The sequence below is a fragment of the Stegostoma tigrinum genome, chromosome 26 (assembly GCF_030684315.1).
Source record: "Stegostoma tigrinum isolate sSteTig4 chromosome 26, sSteTig4.hap1, whole genome shotgun sequence".
Taxonomy (NCBI): Eukaryota; Metazoa; Chordata; class Chondrichthyes; order Orectolobiformes; family Stegostomatidae; genus Stegostoma; species Stegostoma tigrinum.
This window is the reverse complement of record NC_081379.1, coordinates 33,256,056-33,277,755: the sequence shown is the minus strand read 5'-3', so window position 1 is coordinate 33,277,755 and position 21,700 is coordinate 33,256,056. Positions and strand designations below refer to the sequence as shown.

General features: G+C 46.4%; 1 long non-coding RNA gene across 3 annotated transcripts in view; it reads right to left on the bottom strand.

Moving 5' to 3' along the window:
• Window positions 1-10,329: 10,329 nt before the first annotated feature.
• The window catches only part of LOC125463913 (uncharacterized), a 54,474-nt gene continuing 43,103 nt past the window's right edge, over window positions 10,330-21,700 (bottom strand). For all 3 annotated transcript variants that reach the window (XR_007249936.2, XR_007249935.2, XR_007249937.2), the window contains exons 2-4: window positions 21,396-21,507; window positions 15,947-16,049; window positions 10,330-11,306 (exon numbers count right to left, since the gene is read on the bottom strand). This is a non-coding gene — a long non-coding RNA (uncharacterized LOC125463913). The remainder of the gene's footprint in view (window positions 11,307-15,946; window positions 16,050-21,395; window positions 21,508-21,700) is intronic.

Here is a 21,700-nt window from a genome sequence, read left to right as displayed (position 1 = left end):
CTCATCCAGTGATATCGGCCGGTCCACCCACTCCCTCGTGCCGTCGTCTGAGACTCCCGTGATAGGCGACAGGAATGACTCGGAGGCCGTGCTGTCCGTGGGCTTCATGTCGTACAGTCCGGCATAGAAGGATCTGCTGATCCTCAAAATGTCGGGCCGAGACGACGTCACCGAGCCGTCGTCCTCCTTCAGCCGGCTAAGCACAGAGCTCTCTTTGTGCACCTTCTGAAAGAAGAAACTTGAGCACGTCTCGTCCTGCTCCACGGAGCGGACCCTGGACTGGAAGATTATCCTGGAGGCCTCTGCGGCGAAGACGGAGGCTTGCTGGCCCCTCACCTCACGGAGGTCCTCCATGACATCAACCCCCATCAACTGCAGAAGGAGCAGTGTCTGCACCCTTTTCTGGAGTCGCGACAGCTTTCCCCGCCTCTATCTCGCCTTCTGAACACTCTTGAGGACAAAGAACCTCTTGATGTTCTCCTTCACCGTCTCCCACCGGTCGCCCAGAGACTCAAAGAGGAGTTTCACGGTTCTCCAACCGGCGTACTCCCTCTTAAGCTCCTCGACGTTCTCTGGGGTCAACAGAGTCGTGTTGAGCTTCCACGTCCCCTTGCTGGCCGGTGGTCGTCCTGTAAGTGACAGTCGGCCAGCAGGAGGCAGTGGTCAGAGAAGAACACCGGCTCAACGCCGGTGGACCCGACTGAGAACGCCTGCGACACAAACAGGAAGTCTATCCTTGAGCGAATAGACCCGTCTGGCCGCAACCAGGTGTACCTCCGCTGCACTCCATCTGCAGGGGCGCTGAAGACATCGAGCAGCTTGGCGTCCTTCACCGTGCCCATCAGGAATCTGGACGTGACGTCCAGTTGACTCCCCCCACCCGCTGAACCCACGCCGGATCTTCCATCTGCATCGATGATGCAGTTGAAGTCTCCGCCTAGGATGACCGGCCTGGACGTAGCCAGCAGGGGTGGAAGCCGCTGCAGGACGGCCAACCGCTCACCCTGTACCGCTGGAGAGTACACGTTGATCAGCCTCAGGGGAGTGTTCCTGTAGGTGATGTCAGCCACTAGGAGGCGCCCCCCCCCCCGACCACCACCTGAACTTGAGAGATGGTGAAGTTGTGCCCCCGCAGCAGAATAGCCAGGCCCAAGGAGCGACAGTCGTTACCCCCCCACCAGATCAAAGGCCCACAGGTCCAGGCGCCGGACCATTTCCCGTACCTGCCGAGGTGCGGTATCCCGCACTCCTGCAGAAACAGGAGGTCTGCCCTGACGGTGGTCAGGTAGGCCAATGTGGACATGCATCTTGCGGTGGACTTGACACTGTGCACATTAATGCTCGCAACTCGTACCCCCATTGTGGGCAGTGACCGCAGTACCCTCCCCAAGTCCAAGGCCCAGCCCCTCTTTCCAGACCGTCGTCCACTCCCCTGGTTCGCCTGTCGCCGCCTCCATTGGCTCCGGGTTGTTGCGGGGGGGATCGGAGCCTGCAGGGGCGCTTTGCTGGCCTCGGGCCCATCCTGCGGGGCTGGGCCCTCCTGCACGACCTGTCCCTCCTCCACATTAGTGGGGTCCTTGCAGGGCCCTGGTGCCTTCCTCTCCTCCGGGCGGGCTGGCACCGCATTGCATCGACCTGGGCGTAGGTGGTCCCCTGCTGCGGGCATGCCCTATAGAGGTGGCTCACTTCCCCGCAAAGGTTGCAGCTTTTCTCTTGTGGGCAATCCTTTGCAAGGTGTCCCTCCTCCCCGCAGATGGTGGCTTTGCAGTCGGCAACCACGTGACCTGACCTATCACAGGCATGGCAGACTTTAGGTTGCCCTGCGTAGGTCAGGTAGCCCTTGCTCCTGCCAATCGTGAAGCTGGACAGTGGGTGTACAATGTTCCCGCCCGTGCCCATCCTCAGCGTCACCTTGACCTGCCTCTTACTGGTCCAGATGCCGAAGGGGTCCATGATGTCAGTTAGGTCCCCTTCCACATTCACGTACCTTCCAAGGAAGGTCAGGACATCAACTGCTGGCACATGCGGGTTGTACATGTGTACAGTCACCATACGGCTCCTCTGTGCTGGCATCACAAACAGCGGGACAGCGGTCAATACAAAGAGGGGGCCCTCACCTCCTTTCTCCTTGAAAACCTCCAGGAAGCGCTCACAAAGCTTTGTGCTCCTGAAGGTCACATCGTAAAAACCTCCTCCGGGGAAATCCTGCAGGCAGTAAATGTCCGCAGCAGCGAACCCACAACAGTCCAACAGGACCCTCTTCACGAAGAAGGTGCGGTCCACAGGTGCACCTTCATCCACCTTCTTTACGGAAACACGGATGGTGTTCCGGACCCCCTGACCTGGGGCACGAGCACTTGCCGCAGCCATCATTGCAGGTTGGCTGCTCCCCTGAACCAGCGTTAGGCCGAAGCCAGCATTAAGATCCACCGGTTGCAAGGGTGCACAGCCAACCCGACGTCTTCCTTTCACCTCCAACATAGCGCTCTCCTCCTCTCGGTCCACAAGAGAGTGGGTCTTATTTTGTTCCAGATGTAAGCTGGAAGGTTCGTTTCAGACGTTTCGTCACCATACTAGGTAACATCATCAGTGAGCCTCTGACGAAGCGCTGGTGTTATGTCCCGCTTTCTATTTATCTGGTTAGGTTTCCTTGGGTTGGTGATGTCATTTCCTGCGCTGGTGATGTCATTTCCTGTTCTTTTTCTCAGGGGATGGTAGATTGGCTCCAAATCAATGTGTTTGTTGATGGAGTTCCGGTTGGAATGCCATGCTTCTAGGAATTCTCGTGCTTGTCTCTGTTTGGCTTGTCCCAGGATGGATGTGTTGTCCCAATTAAAGTGGTGTCCTTCCTCATCTGTATGTAAGGCTACGAGTGATAGTGGGTCATGTCGTTGAACATCAATGAACATCAACTAGCCACAAAATGACATGACCCATTATCACTCGTATCCTTACATACAGATGAGGAAGGACACCACTTTAATTGGGACAACACATCCATCCTGGGACAAGCCAAACAGAGACAAGCACGAGAATTCCTAGAAGCATGGCATTCCAACCGGAACTCCATCAACAAACACATTGATTTGCAGCCAATCTACCATCCCCTGAGAAAAAGAACAGGAAATGACATCACCAGCGCAGGAAATGACATCACCAACCCAAGGAAACCTAACCAGATAAATAGAAAGCGGGACATAACACCAGCGCTTCGTTAGAGGCTCACTGATGATGTTATCTAGAATGGTGACGAAATGTCTGAAAACTAACCTTCCAGCTCAGCGAGCAAACTCACATCCAGAACCTCAACCTGAGCTACAAATCTTCTCAAAACTCGCTAACTTGCCTTTATTGGTTGGGGAATTGAGTACAAAAGTTAGGATGTCATGTTGCAGCTTTTTCAGACTTTGATTAAGCCACTCTTAGAGTATTGCACTCAATTCTGGTCCCCACATTACAGGAAGGATGTGGAGGCTTTGGGAGAGGGTGCAGAAGAGGTTTACCGGGATGGCTGCCTGGATTAAATGGTATGAGCAATAACGAGAGGCTAGAAAAACTCAGGGTGTTTTCTATGGTGTGGTGGAGGCTGAGGAGAGACTTGACAGAAGCCTATAAAATGATGAGATACATAGAAAGGGTTGACATTTAGAATATTTTTCCAGCAGTTAAAATGTCTAATACTGGGGGGCATGCATTGAACATGAGAGGGAGGAAGTTCAAAGGAGATGTGAGCGGCAAGTTTTTTTTTACACAGAATGGTAGGAGTCTAGAAGGTGCCAGGGGTGATGGTAGAGGCAGGTACGATAGGGGTGTTTATGGAACTTTTAGATAAGCACATGGATATGCAAGGAATAGAGGGATATAAACCAAGGGCAGGCAGAACAGCTGAGTTAAATCCTGTGTCATTTTCAGCACAATATTATAGGCTGAAGGGCCTGTTCCTGTGGTGTACTGTTCAACGTTCGATGTTCTATTATTCACTTTGGCAGCAAAAACTGGAAGATAGATTATTATCTGAATGGTGATAGACTGGTAAAGAGGGGTGTGTGATAAACTCTTTGATCCCTGATCGCTGAAAGCAAGCAGCCAGCTACAACAGGTGGTGAAGAGGCAACTGGTATATTGTCCTCCCGAGTCAGAGAATTCAAGTACATGTGTCTTGCTGCAATTGTACAGGGCCTTGTGAGATTACACCTGAGCATTGTGAACAGTTTTGTTCTCCTTACCTGAGCGAGGCATGTTATGCTGATGGAGAGAGTGCAGTAAACATTTGCCAGACTCATTCCTGGGATGGCAGGACTGAGGTATGAAGAGATAGTAAGAACTGCGTATGCTGGTGTCTGAGATAACACAGTGTGGAGCTAGAGGAACACAGTAGGCCAAGCAGCATCAGGTCAGGACTCTTCTTCAGAAATGGAGAATAGAGAGAGGAGGAGTCGGGTTGGGGAATGTCGGTGGGTATGGCAATAGGTAAGTGCAGGTAGGTGGTGGTGGGGATTGGTCAGAAAAGTGGAAGGAGCGAATAGGTGGGAGGGAGATGGACAGGTCAAGGAGGCAAGGTTGAGAGGAGCTGGGCCAGGTAGGTGAGATGGTGACAGGTGAGTGCAGGTAGGGAGAGGTAGGGATTAGTCAGTGAGGTGGGAGGAGAAAATAGGCGGGAGAGAAGATGGACAGGTTGTGTCAGGTCATGGAGGTGGGGCTGAGAGGGAGGTTTGGACATGGGATGAGGCTGGGGGTGGGGAGATTTTGAAACTGGAGGAGATAAACGGAAGCTCAGAGATAGCTTTGTGGAGCACCTGTATTCTGTTCACGACAAACGACAACAACTTGCAGTCACAAACCACTTCAACTCTCCCTCCCATTCCTTGGATGAACCGGCCATCCTGGGCCTCCTCCAGTGTCACAATGACACCACCCAGAAACTGGAGGAGCAGCACCTCACATTCCGCTTCGGGAACCGACGGCCCAAAGGGCTCAATATAAACATTACCAGTTTCAAAATCTCCCCAACCCCTGCCTCATCCGATGACCAACCCTCCCTCTCATCCCCGCCTCCTTGACCTGTCCATCTTCCCTCCCATCTATCCAGTCCTCCCACCTCACTGCGACCTACCTGCCCTCACCTATCGCCATCCTTCCTTTCCCAGCCCGACTCCTCCCTCTCTATTTATTTTGGAGCTCCCTTCCCCCTCCCCCATTTCTGAAGAAGGGTTCCAACCTGAAATGTCAGCTTTCCTGTTCCTCTAATGCTGCCTGGCCTGCTGTGTTCCTCCAGCTCCACACAGTGTTATTTGATGTATGAAGAGAGACTGGTTTCTTTGTGAATATATTTACTGGAGTTTGGGTGAGTGAGGGTGGATCTCATAGAAATCTATAAAATTCTAACAGGGGACTAGACAGGGTAAATGCGGGAAGGATGAGTGGGGAGTCCAGAACTGTGGTCACAGTACGAAGATAAGGGATCAACCATTCACGAATGAGATGCGGAGAAATCTCTACACACAGAGAATGGTGTGTCTATGGAGTTCTCTGCCACAGATAGCTGTTGTGACTAAAACATGGAATGTTTTTGGTAAGGAGTTATGTATAGTTCTTAGGGCTAAAGGAGTCAAAATATAGTGGGAGAAAGTAGGAATAGGGCACTGAGTGGAATGGTCAGCCATGAGCATATTGAGGGGCCGAATGGCCTATCCCTATGTTTCTTAGTCTCTGCACTCTTCCACGAGGGGAAACAAACTCGCATCATCTACCCTGTCAAGCTCCTTGAGAATCTTAAGGTTCCCTTGAAGGGCCATCCTCCACTAATTCCATTTCCCCCAGCAGGATACCACCACCAAACACATCCTCCCCTCAAAATTACATAGGACTTCCTTCTATGACATCATGTTCCAGCGCTCCTTATGTTTCTTTACCTTATAATGGCATCTTTCCATGCAATCACAGAAGGTGTAAAACGTGTCCTTTTACCTCCTGTTTCCTCACTGGCCAAGACCCGAAACACACCTTCCAAGTGAAGCAGGATTGTTCTTGTACTTCTTTCAATCTGTTTGACTGTATTTGCTGCCTCACTGTGTGGTCTCCTTTACATTGACAAGGCCAAACACAGACTGAGTGACTGCTTTGCAGAAACCCTTTTCACTGTCTGTAAAAATGAATCATTCCTCCCCAACTGTTTGTCATTTCAATACATCATCATAATCTCATGCTAACATTTCTATCTTGGGTCTGCTGTAGTGCTCCGGTGAAGTGTGATGTAAATTGCAGGAACAGCATCACATTTTCTGTGTGAGTGCTTTATAACCTTCCAGACTCAACATTGAGTTCAAAAACTTCAGACCAAAAGCAGTATCCTCTGTTTTGATTATACCCCTGCCATACGACATCCCACTCCCTTCCCTAACTCCAAACAGTGTCTTATATGCATGGGTTTCCTCTCAGCAAAGTTGATCTATTAGTCACACTTACTAACACCTCCTTGCATCTATCCTTTACTACCATTAACTCTTTTTAAAATCTTTTAATCTGGGAACTCTCACCATCTGTTCCATCTATTCCTCTTACCCCTTTTTTGCCAGCATAGGATCGTCATTTTCCAGCACTCTTCAGTTATGCAGAAGAGTTCTATTGGACTCGAAACATTTGCCCTGTTTCTGTCTCCCCAGATGCTGCCAGACCAACCGAGTTTCTCCAGCACCTTCTGACTTTATTTTTGATTCCCAGCATCTGGTGGATTTTGATTCTATTGCATAAGTAAAAGCAAAGATAGACTCATTGTTATGAGCTAAATGGAGTAAGTGCCACTGTGTGGTATAGCTAATAGCAAAGACAATTATCTACGAATACAAAAAGATCTTGATCAATTAAGCTAATGGGCCCCAGATAAATGTGAGGTGTTGCGTTTTGGTAAGACTAGCAAAGGCAGAACTGACACGGTTAAAGGTAGGGGCTGTGGGGAATGTCGTCGAACAGAGACACCAAGGGGTTCCGTTATATAGTTCAAAAAGCTTCAACAGGGGCGACAGGATAGTAAAGAAGACAATGGCATCTTTGCCTTCGTTGCTCAGATCGTTGAGGAAAGGAGTTAGGATGTCACGTGCAGTTGTGTCGGACATTCATGAGGCCATTTTTGGAGTTCTGTGAACAGTTTTGGTTGCCCTGCTATAGGAAGGATGTTATTTAATTGGAGAGGGTGCAGAAAAGATTTACAAGAATGTTACTGGGACTGGAGGGTTTGAATTACAAGGAGAGGCTGAATAAGTTGGGATTTTTTCACTGGAGTGTACGAGGTTGAGGGGTAACCTTATAGAGGGTTATGTAATCATGATGGGCATAGAAAAGATGAATAACAAAGGTCTTTTCTCAACAGTTGAGGAGTTCAAAGTGAGAGGGCATGATGTTATGCTGGGATGAGAAAGATTTAAAAGGGACCTGAGGGGCAACTTTTTCACACACAGTGTGATTTGGGTATGGAATGAACTTTGAGAGGTAGTGGTGTGGGAGGTATAATTACAACATTTAAAAGACATTTGGACAGGTACATGAACAGGAAAGATTTAAAGGGTTATGGATCAAACACAGGCAAATAGGACCAGTTTGATTTGGGAAACTTGGATGGCATGAGTGAGTTGAACCTTAGGCTCTGTTTCTATGCTGTGAATGACTCTATGTACCAAAACTCTCTTCCTCTCAATTGCGTTAAACATAGAAAGATACGGCACAGAATGAGGCTATTCAGCCCATTATGCTTGCAATAGCTCTTTGCCAGAGCTATCCAATTAATCTGATATCACTGTTCTTTCTACAAAGCTCTGTAAATCCAGGTCTCTTTGGATGTAATCAAAGTGAACATTGTCACTTCTTGTGAACCTGCTTGTGGTTCAAAACTTTCTGCTTGAGACTTGTGCTAAAATGCACTTTAATTGTGCTTTATTGAGGCCAAATATCTTAACTCTCTTTGTTCCTCCTTTTGATGCACTAACAGCACTTCATACGAAGAGGTAACACAGTAATGAAAATGATAAACTCAGCATGTTTGAGGATATGTCTGCTTTGCCATGCCCTGTACGTTGGCCTGACTTTCCATCCCTCAATTATTCCTTGTTCATTCAACTATTCCACTCCAGTATAAATGGAAAATCCAAGAAATACACAGTAGACTAAGAAATATATGTGGTGAGGACTACAGAGTTAACATTTCAGGTCTTGCATAGAATTCAAAACAGTTAAATATTTGATAGTTTTCCAGCAAGTATACAGGGAAAGGGAGGAGTGTAGGAACACAAGGGAATGTCTCAGGTAAGTCAATGAGCACACGAGTGATTCAAGGACCAAAGGGACGATGGTGCAAGGCAAAACCTGGCGATTTACTCAACTACAGAAAGTACTGTTTGGTGTTACACAACTCGAATCATGTTAAAAAGAGTGTCATGTTGTTCAAGCTTTTCATTTAGCACCAGTCAGAACAAATGCAAGAATAGAACACCAAACTTCAAACAATCACTGGTCATCCTAGAGGAGAAAAGGGCATTGATTGGATGGAAGAGGGATAATGGGAACTGCAGATGCTGGAGATTCCAAGCTAATAAAATGTGAGGCTGGACGAACACAGCAGGCCAAGCAGCATCTCAGGAGCTCAAAAGCTGACGTTTCGGGCCTAGACCCTTCATCAGAGAGGGGGATGGGGGGAGGGAACTGGAATAAATAGGGAGAGAGGGGGAGGCGGACCGAAGATGGAGAGTAAAGAAGATAGGTGGAGAGAGTGTAGGTGGGGAGGTAGGGAGGGGATAGGTCAGTCCGGGGAAGACGGACAGGTCAAGGAGGTGGGATGAGGTTAGTAGGTAGCGGGGGGTGCGGCTTGGGGTGGGAGGAAGGGATGGGTGAGAGGAAGAACCGGTTAGGGAGGCAGAGACAGGTTGGACTGGTTTTGGGATGCAGTGGGTGGGGGGGAAGAGCTGGGCTGGTTGTGTGGTGCAGTGGGGGGAGGGGACGAACTGGGCTGGTTGAGGGATGCAGTAGGGGAAGGGGAGATTTTGAAACTGGTTAAGTCCACATTGATACCATATGGCTGCAGGGTTCCCAGGCGGAATATGAGTTGCTGTTCCTGCAACCTTTGGGTGGCATCATTGTGGCAGTGCAGGAGGCCCATGATGGACATGTCATCAAGAGAATGGGAGGGGGAGGGGGAGTGGAAATGGTTTGCGACTGGGAGGTGCAGTTGTTTTTTGCGAACTGAGCGGAGGTGTTCTGCAAAGCGGTCCCCAAGCCTCCGCTTGGTTTCCCCAATGTAGAGGAAGCCGCACCGGGTACAGTGGATGCAGTATACCACATTGGCAGATGTGCAGGTGAACCTCTGCTTGATGTGGAATGTCATCTTGGGGCCTGGGATGGGGGTGAGGGAGGAGGTGTGGGGACAAGTGTAGCATTTCCTGCGGTTGCAGGGGAAGGTGCCGGGTGTGGTGGGGTTGGAGGGCAGTGTGGAGCGAACAAGGGAGTCACGGAGAGAGTGGTCTCTCCGGAAAGCAGACAGGGGAGGGGATGGAAAAATGTCTTGGGTGGTGGGGTCGGATTGTAAATGGCGGAAGTGTCGGAGGATAATGCGTTGTATCCGGAGGTTGGGAGGGTGGTGTGTGAGAACGAGGGGGATCCTCTTGGGGCCGTTGTGGCGGGGGCGGGGTGTGAGGGATGTGTCGCGGGAAATGCGGGAGACGCGGTCAAGGGCGTTCTCGATCACCGTGGGGGGGAAAGTTGCGGTCCTTAAAGAACTTGGACATCTGGGATGTGCGGGAGTGGAATGTCTTGTCGTGGGAGCAGATGCGGCGGAGGCAGAGGAATTGGGAATAGGGGATGGAATTTTTGCAGGAGGGTGGGTGGGAGGAGGTGTATTCTAGGTAGCTGTGGGAGTCGGTGGGCTTGAAATGGACATCAGTTACAAGCTGGTTGCCTGAGATGGAGACTGAGAGGTCCAGGAAGGTGAGGGATGTGCTGGAGATGGCCCAGGTGAACTGAAGGTTGGGGTGGAAGGTGTTGGTGAAGTGGATGAACTGTTCGAGCTCCTCTGGGGAGCAAGAGGCGGCGCCGATACAGTCATCAATGTACCGGAGGAAGAGGTGGGGTGGAAGGTTGATTGTGTCTGAAATGTTGCCACAGGCAAAGGCTCTCCAGCTCCCAAGAAATTTGAAAAAGGTCCAAGGCTTAAATATGAGGTCTAATGTGTACTGACAGAATAAAAATAGAAATTGTGCAAAAATTAAATTAGCATATGTCTAACCCACTAAGCTTATTCCAACATTTTCTGCTTTTATTTCAGATTTCCAGCATGAGATGCTATTCTTTAGTGTACTGGCAAAAACATGTTTTCACTTTGCCCGGGGGCAGATTGTGAGCATCATTTTTACAACTTGTTCCAATTTATACCAGGAACTGAAAGCTTTATATTTACTGATGCCATGAGGAGTCATCGGGATATTTTCAGTTTAAGGAATACCCCTCAACAAACAACTGAAAAAGGAAAGGTTGAGAAATTTATTCAGCAGCAAGAAATGTTTTCAATTTGTCTTTTCATGCACAATGAGGACTTAGTTATTTCTGTTCTCTCTTCGTGTCTGTTGGCCGCCCTGTTGCTATTGTCGAGAGCCGATCAATGCAGGACGCAGCAGAGTGCCAGCTGAGCTGTTTGTAGATGCCAGAAAGGAAGCTGCGAAATCTCAATACCCAAACTGCACATAGCCCTGGGACAGAGCTGCTTTGAAGTTTACCATTCAATCGTTTACCTTTCACCTGAATGGGCAAACAGGGTGACCAGCGCTGAATATTTCATCTGAAAGACAGGACTTTTCTGACAAAATTGCATTGCTCCAGCTGGCACTAGAGTATCATTCCACATTGAGATCTGGGCTGCTTTTAGAGCTTTAATGTCTCTGGAATGGGTGCATTATGTAGGGTGCAGTCATGTCCTCTGCCATTTAATGTAGCATTTTGATGATATAATTCAGTTGTCTTGTTGCTTTATTGATTGCTAGAGGCTTTGCAAAGATTAATTTTAGGAGAACTGAGAAATGTATTTTCTAGTGCTGACATCCAGTTGTAATATATGGGCTTTTAATCTTTAATTCCTTCGACTGATCTAATATTCTTTTGGAAGGAAACACCTTGAAATGACCTAGAACACTGTTTTAAAATGACCATAGTGGTCGCTTGATTTACCAGAGAGACCAAGTTTCTTAAAAAAAACCTCTGATGTGGATTAACTTTCAACAAGTCAGGGCACTTCCACTGTAGAATTTCACCCTTGTCATTGTTTGGATCTTCTGAAAAAAGAATCAAAGGATAATAAGAAATAGCAAATGTGTCTGCATAAACAGCTTGAGACAAAGAAAATCTAGCACGCCCATTATACAAGAGAGTGCTGATACAGTCATCAATAGCATCTTGATAGCTTTGACAATGAGAGATTAAACCTTTCACTGTTAGCATGAATTGTCCTATGTGTGATAATAGTTAACTACCACGTAACTGCAAGTCTCCTTTGTGAGAAGCTATGATTATGTTCAGAGTGAAAACACAGCATGGAGCTGGAGGAATGCAGCAGGTCAGGCAGCATCAGAGGAGCAGGAAAGTCGACGTTTTGGGTTTACACCCTTCTTCAGGCCTGCGGAGGGGGAAAGGAGCTGGGAAATAAATGGGGAAGGTGGGGCTGGAGAAAGGCAGGTGGGATGGTGATAGGTGGATGCAGGTAGATGATATTGAGGATTGGTCAGTGTGAAAGGTGGGGCCGATAGGTGGGAAAGTAGATAGACAGATTGTGTCAAGTCAAGGATTTGTGGATGAGAGGGAAGGTTGAACTTGGGATGAGGAGATTTTGAAACGGGCGAATTCATTGGGCTGTAAGCTCCCAAGGTGGAATATGAGGTGTTGCTCCTCCAGTTTGCGTGTGGCGTCATTGTGGCATTGGACGAGGCCCAGGATGGACATGTCAGCCAGGGAGTGGGAGGACGAGTTAAAATGGTTGGCAACTGGAAGGTGTTGTTGATTATAATGTATAGAGTTCAAATCCTCTGTAGATCAGTTGCTGAGTGTGCATTTGGTATCCCTGATGTAGAGGAGGCCACATCGGGAGCAATGGATACAGTACACCTGGTTGGAGGATATACAGGTGAGTCCCTATTGGATAGGGAACGATTACCGGGATCTGGGATGGAGATGAGGGAGGTGGTGTGGGGGCAGGTGCAGCACTTCCTGCGGTTGCAGGGAAAGGTGTCGGGTGTGATGGGGTTAGTGGGGATTAGGGATGAGGGAGTCGCGGAGCGAGCGATCCCTACAAAAGGCAGGTCAGGCTGGAGAGGGGAATATCAGGTGGTGGGGTTGGATTGTAAGTGGTGGAAGTAGCAGAGGATGATGCGTTGGATGCGGAGGTTGGTGGGCTGATGTTTGAGGCCAAAGGGTCTCTGTCCTTATTTTTGTTGGGGTGAGGGGTTTGACGACATAAGTGTGGGAAATGCAAGCGATGTGGTTGAGGGCATCATGGGTCACTGGAGGGGGAATGTTGCGGTCCTTGAAGTAGGAGGAGACATCTGGGATATCCAGGAGTGGAACGCTCTATCTTGGGAGCAGATGTGGTGGAGGTGGAGGAATTTGGGAGTAAGGGATCCCATTCTTGTAGGAGGGGTGGGTGAGAGAAGGTATAGTCCTAGTAGCTGTGAGGGTCAGCGGGTTTGAAATAGATGTCAGTGCTGAGGCGGTGACTAGAGTTGGAGACAGAGAGGGAGGTATTGTAGATGGTCCAGGTGAACTTGAGGTTGGGGTGAAAGGTATTAGTAAAGTTGATGAACTGTTCAAGCTCTTGGGAGCGTGAGACAGCACTGATACAGTCATCAATGTTGCGGAGGAAGAGGTGAGGATTGGTGCCAGTTTAACAGCAGAAGAGGGGCTGTTCCACGTATCCTATGAAGAGGCAGGCATAGGTTGGACACATATGGTTGCCCATAGCAACGCCTTTAGTTTGTCGGAAGTGGGAGAAATTAAAGGAAAGTTGTTGAGGGTAAGGACATGTTCCATTAGGTGGATGAGGGTATTGGTGGAGGGAGACTGGTTGGGCCTGCAGGAGAGGAAGAAGTGAAGGCCTTTTAGGCCATCTGTGTGGGGGATACAGGTGTACAGGGATTGGACGTCCATGGTGAAAGTGAGGTGTTGGGGCCCAGGGAATTGAAAGTCTTGGAGGAGGTGAAGGATTTAGATAGTGTCCCAAATGTAGGTAGAGAATTCCTGGAATGGGGGGAAAAGACAGAGTCAAGATCAGCAGAGATGAGTTCAGTGGGGCAGAAGCAGGCAGTGACAATTTGTTGATTGGGGCAGTCAGATTTGTGGATTTTGGAAAGGAGATAGAAACAGGTGGTGAAGGGATGGGGAATGATGAGGTTAGAGGGTGTGGGTGGGAAGTCTGCATAGTTGATGAGGTTACTAATGGTCTGGGAGGTGGTGGTTTGGTGGTCAGGGGTGGGGTCAGAATCGAGGGGTGGTAGAAGGAGGTATCGGAAAGTTGGCACCTGGCTTTGGTGAAGTAGAGGTCAGTACACCATTTAAAGTTTAAATATTGATTCAGAAGTGCAATTCACTATCTTGTGTAGGATCATGGGCTGCTCTATCATCATCAGAGGAGAGACAACTTGTCATCAGTTTAACCTTGGGGTCACAATGCTGCAGGAGAGGGGTGAGGTTGAGAAGGCAGGGCCTTCATGTTAACTTCAGCCTGTCTGGCTTTGACTCATCCCCCCCCCCCCCCCCCGCCACAAATCCACCGCCCTCCTCCCCCCGAGCTGATGTGACTCTGCATCACAAACCAACTGTCCAGTCAACTGAGCTAACCAACCCTAATTGTAGAAGGGAGTAACATCAAGAATGCCTGCAGCATGGAATGAAAGGGTCTCTCTCTCGACAGTTTTTTTGAAGCTGGGACCCTATCTCTTTTACAAGTGTGAATATGTCACAAAGATTAACAATTTTTAAAAAAAGAAGGAACTTCTATTACACCCACACTGGAAAAGGGCAGGTTGGAATTTGGAAGAGACTGCAATTTGAAGAGTTAAGTAAATTGTGTTGTCACAATCTTATTGGAGCTTTAAGTTCACTAAAGGAACATTGGGACACAATTCTTGTTGCCCATGAATGTAGAATTTGGGATATATTTTCCTTTTGATTAATACATTTATTTTAATAAGTTTATACTTTCCCTTGAGTGAATTCTATTTTGTTAACGTGAGATCAATTAACTTCTTCGTACAGCTTTGCAAATGATAAAGTACACAGTGAATTAAGAAGTCATATCTTTCAAAGATTGAAATACTGTGTCCAGTTCTGGTTGCCTAGTTATAAGAAGGATATTATTAAGCTGGAGACGGTTCAGAAGAGATTTACCAGGATGTTGCCGGATGTGGAAGGTTTGAGTTATAAAGAAAGGCTGGATAAGTTGGGACTTCCTTCACTGGAATGTAGAAGGTTTATAGAAGATTATAAAATAATGAGGGGTATATTTGTAGTTAATGGTCATTGTTTTCCTCCTAGGATGGGGGATTTCAGGGCACGGGGCACATCTTTACGATGAGAGAGCGATTTAAAAAAGACATTGGGGCAAATCTTTTACATAGAGGGTGGTTCACATGTGGCATAGACTTCCTGAGGAAGTGGTGGATGTTGGCATAATTTAATAAGTACATGAATAGGAAAGGTTTGGAGGGATCAGGCAGTTGAGATGAGTTAGTTTGGGATTATGTTCAGCGTGGACTGGCTGGGCTGAAGGATCTGTTTCCCTGCTGAATGACTCTATTAGCTCAGTTAGCTGGGTGGCTGCAGTGTGATGCCAATAATGTGGATTCAAATCCCACACTTTACCAAGAAGGACTCTTATCCACAAACTCTCCCCTCACCTGAGGTGTGTTGACCCTCACCAGCCACCTCTCTCTAATGAGAGAGCAGCCCTATTGTCTGCTGAATCAATGAAGACTTTATCTTCAGTGGGGATATGGATGGTCAGCTGTTGGATAAATACCAGTCCTTTCTTCTATTGTTTATATATTCTACTTTGTTATTATTATAACATATTTGCAATGAATTTTGTACATCTGTTGTATTTGCATTAAATGAAATGCATTTTAAGTTGTTCTTTTCCTTTGAAGACTTGTCTCTATTTGAGTTTTATTGAACAAGAATCCTTGCTTTCTTCTCATTTTATCTTGTTATGGTTTTTCTGGTTGGCTTGAATTATCACTAAATCTAAATTTGGAATATTGGGTTGCTGTTGATGACGTGTTTATCTCATGTTTTTCTTTATACTGCTGTCTTGTGAAAAATGTGGTCAAGACAAGTTTTAGGAGCTTCCCTGCTATAGTTGAAACAACACCCCACCCCCCCACCCCCATGGATCCAGCCTACTTTGGAAGTTCATTCTAAACTGAACACATGTTTGTATCTTTGAGCAAGGTTCCTGTTTTCATCTTTAATCACTTTGATCCTAGTTTTTGAAGTATTTCCTGCTTGTCCTTACAGTTAAGACCACTGCTCTTCGAATATTATTCATCTGGGATTTCTCAAGGCTAGCGCTCTCTTCATTTGATGCTTTCTGCTGTGTCTCATCTGTTAAATTGTTTTGTGTGATAATGGGCAAAAAAAAAGTTGAGCCTGCTTTAATAATTTTTGTGTTCTATCCTGTGCATGTATTTATTTTTAAGCCTCCTTATTGCTTGACTCTGTGTAGTAGCTTGCTGGTTTGGTTATTTTCCAGTTGTCATTCTGTCGCCAAATTTCTCTTAGTTGCATTGTTACAACAAAAAAATTGTGAATTGCATTCTTCGTCACAGTTCTCCCACCATCCCATTGTGTGATAGTAGTAAATAGGAAAGCATAGTGAGTTAATCAAAATTGAACATTTGAGGAAAGAAATTACAGAAGTACTCACATTGTTTTCCAAATAGTCCAATTGTTTCCACCTTCTCTGATCCAATGTTATAGTTTACAGTCAGGTGTGAAGGTGTTCCCACTTTTCTCATTCTACACTGGACCTTTTAGTAAAGAATAACTTGCCAGTTTATTTCATGTGTAATTAGTTCATGCACTGTGATCATAAAGGACATGATCAGACAGATTTCTTGAGGCTTTAAAAAGGTAGTTTTTTTTTAATTGTACTTAACTGAGCCTTATTGTGTAACTTAAAAATCTCTCCAAGTTTCTCATGCAAGTGCATATATTCAAAGTTCATACTCGTGCAAAATAATTACAAACTGGGCAGAATAGGTTTGGACTTTGACTGTCAAAACAATTTAAAGATACAAACAGATGATTTATCTGTTCTTATGATCACATTGACTGCTAAACTGAGTTCCCTTAAGATCGAACTGCGGCACCTGGATAGTCAAAATCAGCTACAAGAGTTCAAAGTTTGAAATTGTTTGAAAATGCCATGCCCTATTCCCAATTCCTTCGCCTCCACCGCATCTGCTCCCGAGTTGAAGCACTCCACTCCCGGGCATTGCAGATGTCTTCATTTTCTCAAGGGCCATAACTTCCCCTCCACAGTGGTCGAAAACGCCCTCGACTGCATCTCTCGTGTTTTCTGGAACTCATCCTTCACACCCCCTCCCCACAATAACAACATAAACAGAATCCCTCATGTACCACCCCACCAACCTCTGGATCCAATGCATCATCCTCTGACACTTCCGCCACCTGCAATCTGACCCCACCACCAAAGACATTTTTCCCTCCACACCCTTATCTGCCTTCTGGAGGGTCAGTTCTCTCCATGACTCCCTTGTCCGCTCCACACTCCCTACTAGCCCCACCACACCTGGCACTTTTCCTTGCAACTGCAGAAAGATGCTGCTTGGCCTGCTATGTTCATCCAGCTCTACACCTTGTTATCTCAAAGTTTGAAAGTTCTCTGGAGAAAAGGCAGAACCCTCACAGTGTCTTGCTTTTAGGGTTTTAGTTGATTGTCCTGTTCTGCAGAGGAAGTACAAAACTGTTTAGTTGGTTGGTTTGTTACATGACTTCCTTTCTCCAATTGACCACTGACCCAACTATGATTATGGCTGGTGTATTCTTATTGCTCAGTTTACATGAGATTACAGCTGTGCACTTGCCTTTCATAGCCATAATCTCATTATCCAAGTGGTTAATGGTCAACTGTTCAATAGTTTGTCTCCACCCCATTGATTTTTTGCTGATAACTTGATAATTTGCTAACGAGATGTCTCCCATTCACACTGCTGCAGGGCAAGAGTTCTTATCTCCTCTTTATTGTTTGTTCATTGGATGTGGACATCACTGGCTCGGCCGTCATTTGCTGCATATCCCTTGTTACAATTAGGAAAGTGGTAATGAGTTGCCTTCTTGTACTGCTGCGGTCCTTGGAATGTTGGAATCCCACCACCACCCCCCCCCCACTCCAGCCGCCCAACCCCGGAAAGGAGTTCAGGATTTTGACACACTGACAGCATTGGAACAGCAATGTGGTTACAAGCCAGAATGGTGTGTGGAGTCAAGGGGCGTTTGAAGGTGGTGGTGTATCAATGCATTGACTGCCCTTGGCCTTCTAGATGGTAGAGGTCAGAGGTTTGGAAGGTGTTGTTGAAGGAACCTGGGTGAGTTGCTGTAGTGCAGCTTGTGGATGGTTGATACTGCTGCCATGTATGTCAATGGTGAAGGGAGTGAATGTTGAAGGTGATGGATGGGTTACCAGTCAAATGAACTGCTTTGTCCTGGAGGATGGAGAGCCTCTTGAATATTATTAGAACTAAACTCATCCAGGCAAGTGCATCCACCACACTCAACATTTTGTGGATGTTGGGCAGGTGCTGGGGAAGCAAGAGATGAGTCACGTAATGCAAGCTTCCTAGCTTCTAATGTAATCTTGCAGCCATAGTATTTATTATGCCTGCTCTGCTCTGGTTTATGGTCAATAGTAACCCCCAATAAATAGAATGTGTGGATCTTGCAACGTCAGTGCCATTGATGTCAAGGGCTAGATACTCTTATCTGAAATGGTCATTGTCTGTTAATTGTGTGGTGTTTTTAGCTTGGTGTTCAGGCCTTGTTGGGTGTGGATGTAGTTTGTTTCAATCACTGGGCAGTCGTGATTGGTGCTAAACTTTATAAAATCATTAGCGTACATTCCTGCTTCTAATGGTATGATGAAAGGAAAGTCGTTGATGAAGCAGTTGATGATGGTTGGCCTTAGGACACTACTCTGAGGATCTCCTGCACAGGTGTCCTGGAATTGAAATGGTTGAACTTCAAAAACCATGAACATTCTCCTTGATAATAGGAACTGCAGACGCTGGAGAATCTGAGATAACAAGGTGTTGAGCTGGATGAACACAGCAGACCAAGCAGCATCAGAGGAGCAGGAAGGCTGATGTTTCAGGCCTAGACCCTTCAAACTGTGTTTGAAATCAAGACCACATTTGGTGTAGTATTTCATCAAGGAGCTTTAGCAAAACTAGAGTCAATGGGAATTTGGGGAAAACTTTTCTCCTGTTGGAGTCATATCTAGAATCAAGGAGAATCTGAGATAACAAGGTGTGGAGCTGGATGAACACAGCAGGCCAAGCAGCATCAGAGGAACAGGAAGACAGCTGTTTTGGGCCTAGACCCTTCTTCTGATTGACTCTAGTTTTGCTAAAGCTCCTTGATGAAATACTGCACCAAATGTGGTCTTGATTTCAAACACAGTCATTTCCACTGCACTTATGGAGTTAAGCTGTTTGGTCTATATTTGGACCAAGGCTACAATGAGGTCAGGATCTTGGTGTTCCCTGGCAAAACCCAAACTGAGTGCCAGCGAACAGGTTAATTCTTTGCAAGTGCTATTAGATAGTTCTGTCCTTTCCATCATTTTATTGATGTTCAAGAGTAGAGGGATGAGGTGGGAACTGGCTGGGTTGGACTTTTCTTGCTTTTCAGAGAAGATTTTCAGACAGATTGTTTCCATGTCAATGGAGTTGGCATGTAGAAGATACAGTGATGAAAATGTACAGCTATTTTGACTGATCTCAAGGCACTGTCTTTTACTCTTAATAAAAATTAAGTCAGGTGTTTCCAACCAGTAAATTTTCGACATCTGTTTATAAAGCGCTGCTTCATAACTCTCATAAGAAGGTTCCATGATCATGGCTGAGTTTGGACGAATTCTTTTGGACTGCTCTATTGTAACCCAATCATGATTGAGTTGCCAAGACTTGTAAAGAATGCATGTTTTTCAGGCACAGCGTGACTTTGCTTAAAAGTGAAATGCTGTGGATGCTAGGAACCTTAAATTAAGAAAAAGAGATGCTAGAGAAAGAGATAAAGTGTAGAGCTGGATGAACACCGCAAGCCAAGCTTGGGGCCCGAAACATCAGCCTTCCTGCTCCTCTGATGCTACTTGGCCTGCTGTGATCATCTAGCTCTACACCTTGTTATCACAGATGCTGGACAATCTCAGGTCTAGCAATATTGCTGGAGAGAGAAACAGAGTTAAATAGCTGAATCTTATGTTTGTTGGCTGAGTACAAATTGCAATAACTTTTTTGGAGGGTTTTTCATTGTCTGGCCTATTAAGTTCTCACACCGTATCCTACCAAACCTTTCTTACCACATGCCATTCCCAGACCGATGTATCTCTCTTCTGTTATCCCAGAACTAACCAACATTTCTTGTGTTTGCACCATCTTTAAGAGCCTGTTATGCCCCCATGCAAACATTATCAGTCTGGACCACCCCTACATGGTTTCTGACATTTGCCCCAGACTTGGTCAACTGGGGTAAATCTTGCCCCACTGTGTGGTAGGGATCTGGAGATCCAGCTGGACAAATTGTTGGACAGGTAGGGTTTCCTCATCCCCAGGACCATCAGTGGAGGCCATGACACGAGACTTTGCCCACTATGTCCGAGGTTAAAGCAGACTGCGTCAGCTGAAAGAATACCCAGAATGAGAGGATAAAAGTTGATTCCCTTCTCCATTCCTCTACCGTGAGAGCCATCATATTCTCTCTGTTACCTCACTTACTGTATCTCTACTACTGTACCCACCTCCCACCAAGTCTCATGCTGCACCACTCTCACTGTTGTCTGCAACATCCTCCTGCACTTGCTGTCTCCTACTACCTCAATTAACTCTGCATGCCCTCTGTACTGCCTACTCACTGGCTTGGAGCACCACCCAAACTGCACTAACAGTAACATCCGTGCCACTTCCTAAGGTATTTAGCCTTCATTGCTCAGACCATTGAGTATATGAGTTGGGAGTTGTCACTGTTGAGGTTGTAAATGATATTGGTGAGGCCACTTTTCTGGAATGAACTGTCAGAGGAAGTGGTAGATGTAGGTACACTAACAACATTTAAAAGATATTTAAAAGACCTTTGGCTCCTCACCTGTTGTTGGACAGTATCCTTCCTCGGACTGCCCTGAGCAGTACATGGACTGGATTTGGTGGGTGCACTACTTAACTGTGCTGAACAAAGGTTATTCCCATTGATTTGACTAAGGCCTGCTGACAACTATGGCAAACCTTCTTCTTTTGTCTCTGTGCTAAATGACAAGGCAAGACAGAAGTAATATGACCCTAGTATCTTTACCCTTAGATGGGGTAAAGCTCAGCCAGATAGGGATGCTGTGAGCATCCAGGAACTCAGTATGAGTGAGTGCTATGACAGTGAGCAGAGAGCCTGGAGTTATAGCTGGTCCAGTCCATGAGGTGGATACATGTCCCTGAGTGCACAGTGTCCTGGCAGCATTGTTACAATCATATTTGCTGATGCAGTGCTGAGGTGCAGAAGTATTGTGTACATGCATCAGAGATGTGCCATGACGGTTTTTAGCCGTTGGCACAAATTGACGCCAATGTCTGTGGATGTGGGTTGCATGTGGACAGTACCCATGGATTAAGCCACAAGATATTGTTCCCCAGTGTCCACCATGGAGGTCCTTTAGAGCAAGCTGAATACATTGGGTACCTACTCTGGTTTCCCTCTTGACTTTTCTCAACATTTAGTTTGTTTAGTGAGCTTGGTAAGATAGAATGTTGAATATTGATGAGGTGAGTTGGGCCATTAATGATAAGACATTTAATGAGCAGTGATCCCCGTTAATGGGTAACTCATCATCTCATAATGAGAAACTTGCTACACAATTTGAGAAAAGCAAAAAATAAGGCATGAGATGCTTCTGGCATTGAGATATGTCTCGTCATCGGATTCTGCTATTAATATCACCTCAGCCCATGTTGCTCAGAACCCTGTAAGAGTCCGCCAAAACTTCAATTCCCCTGCCTCCTATTTGGAAGGTATGACTTTGCATCTTATCCTTGCTCCAACTAGCATCTTTTGGATTTAATTGCACATCCCATTTACTGTTCATCTCTTACCCCTCTGATAGTCACCACTTTTTCTGGTCTTCATTGCTCTTTTTTTTAGCCGTTCCAATCCTTGTGGATTCTGTCAACCACTCCGTGTGTACTTTATCTCCTTCCTTTCTCACTGTTTAAATAAAGGGAGACAAGAGAACTAATCAGCTAAATGAGAAGCCACAAGAAATTTAATGACAGGTTGTGGTGTTATGGAATAAGTAGATATTTTGAACACATAGAAACAAGTGGTTAAATACAAAAGTTAAGCATAACTTTTCACAAAACAAAACTAAGCAGAGAGTTTCAAGATGAATGTTCTGGAC